Genomic DNA, 2,527 nt, shown 5'->3' on the forward strand with positions numbered 1-2,527 from the left:
ATAAATCTTTGAAAAATAAAAATAAAATAAAATAAAAAGGAATAGAAAGAAACAGTTTTTTCCACAGTTATCTTAATAAAGAATCCCATGTTAGAAGCAGTGTAATTTGCAACTCGGTAAGCTAGACCTATTTCTATCAGTTATTTAGAAGCAAGATCTCCTCATTTGTTAACAGTTTCAAGTGGTAGCAACAAGTGTAGACAGCAGCAAGACTAAGGGGGAAAGAGCAGCCCTTGTGGGGTCAGCTTACCAGGAGGCCCCGGGGATTGAACCCGGGTCCTCCCATATGGTAGACAGAAGCCGATCACTTGAGCCACATCCACTTCCCTCAGTTCTTTTTAATAACCCAGATACCCTTTACCAGCTGGTGCTTCCAACCCCAGCTGCTGCCAAGCTGGTGGATAAGGACTTAGTCAGCACCTTCTTCGTTGAATTGCCAGTGGTACACAGGAGCCCCCCTCCGCTGGAATTACCTGGAAGTTTACGCACCCAGCAACAGATGATCTAGGTACACGAAAAGCCAGTCTCCTTGTCTCGTGGGATGAAACTCTGTAGCTCAGTTTGCACTCCAGGGCCCACCCTCATATCAGGCCAAAGCTGGGCTCTACCTGGGACAACACCCTAGCTTGGCCCGTTCTCCTTCACAATCCTGCTTCTATCATTCCCTTACAGCTCCTTCCCAAAAGACACACCCTCCTTAAATCATGTACCCCAAGACCCAGGTTTCCAGGGAACCTGCCTTGAAAACAAAATTATTATAAAAGTAATCCATATTATCGTGGAAAGCTTTAAAACTTCAACCAATTATAAGGAAGATCACATTTCTTATCATCCATAATCACCTTGAACATTTTGCTGTACCTCCTCTGCTTCTTTTCTATGATGTTTATATTTTAAGATAATTGATTTCAAAATTTACATATAATTTTCATACTTTTTTCACTTAACAGTTCACTGTATTTTAATATGTGTGCTGCTTAGGACTTTTTATGCTGCAAGTACTAAAAATCCCAACTCACAGTAGCGTGGGCAAAACGAGAATTTATTGGGTCTCATACTAAGCTGGCCAGGGTACATCTAACTCCAGTCGCAGTTCATTCTGGAACTTCATAGTGCCAGCAGGGTTCCAGCTTTGTTCTCTGAGACTCCCTGGGCTCTGCTCTCCTGATGCTTCCGTTTCGATCTTTGGTTGTGTAAGCAAAAGTGAATGCAGCACACGTGCAAAATGAAAAACATTTGAGGAATTCACGTGGCATCTCTGATTGGAAATAATCTAAATGCCAATTACTGAAAGAATGGTTAAATGAATAATGGAATCTTCATAAGATGAAATTTTATGCAGCTGTTAAAGGCAGCCCTATATGTACAGATGTGGAAAAAATTCCAAGGTACATTGTTGAGTAAGAACAAAAGAGGCACAGAATAGAGAGCAAAGTGGGAGCACATTTGGGGGAAAATAAAAGATACATTTGCACGTATATGCTTCTATTTTTTTTTTAAGATTTATTTATTTATTTCTCTCCGCCTCCCCCCGCCCCCCGTTGTCTGTTCTCTGTGTCTATTTGCTGCGTCTTCTTTGTCTGCTTCTGTTGTTGTCAGTGGCACGGGAATCTGTGTTTCTTTTTGTTGCGTCATCTTATGGTATCAGTTCTCCATGTGGGCGGCACCATTCCTGGGCAGGCTGCACTTTCTGTTGCACTGGGCGGCTCTCCTTACGAGGTACACTCCTTGTGTGTGGGGCTCCCCTACACGGGGGACACCCCTGCGTGGCACAGCACTCTTCGCGCGCATCAGCACTGCACATGGGCCAGCTGCACACGGGTCAAGGAGGCCTGGGGTTTGAACCGTGGACCTCCCATGTGGTAGACGGATGCCCTAACCACTGGGCCAAGTCTGCTGTCCATATATGCTTCTATATGCATGGAAAACCTCTGGAAGGATACACAAGAAGTAACTGTGATTGCCTCTGGGAAGTGGAACTGGAGGACAAGGACTGGAAAGAAGGCGGACTGGCTCTTCACTAGCTACCATTTTATATCTTTCAAATGACATCATGTGCATGGATTTCCCATTCAAAAACAGTGGTTATGTTTTTAAAAATGATTGAAGCCCTTCCAGACATTACATCTTTACTATTTAAAGGATGAGAGAACCCCTCTTCTGTTAACAACCTGGAAGAATGAGGAGGTTTTCCTCCCTGAAGTCCCTCGTCCCCTTTGTCCTTTCCTCTTGGCTTCAGTGGAGCCACTGGCCCATTCTGTACCTTATCAAGGCTGAGCACAGGATCCTCTGATCAGTTTAAACCAACCACTTAGAGCTAAGGATCGTGTTAGTCCCTCTTAAACTGCACAGCTCCAAATGTGCAGAGGAATTCTCCCAAAAGATTCCTGGTGCTCTTAGGAACAGGAAAGGGAATTCAGCAAATGTTCACTGCACCATCCATATCTAATTCTTCAAAAGCATCATTTTAAGTGGCTATATTTATGTTCGTTGGTTGGCCTTGTACTTCCAAGGCTGTTGAACAAGG

This window comes from Dasypus novemcinctus, chromosome 29, assembly GCF_030445035.2.
Source record: "Dasypus novemcinctus isolate mDasNov1 chromosome 29, mDasNov1.1.hap2, whole genome shotgun sequence".
Classification (NCBI taxonomy): domain Eukaryota; kingdom Metazoa; phylum Chordata; class Mammalia; order Cingulata; family Dasypodidae; genus Dasypus; species Dasypus novemcinctus.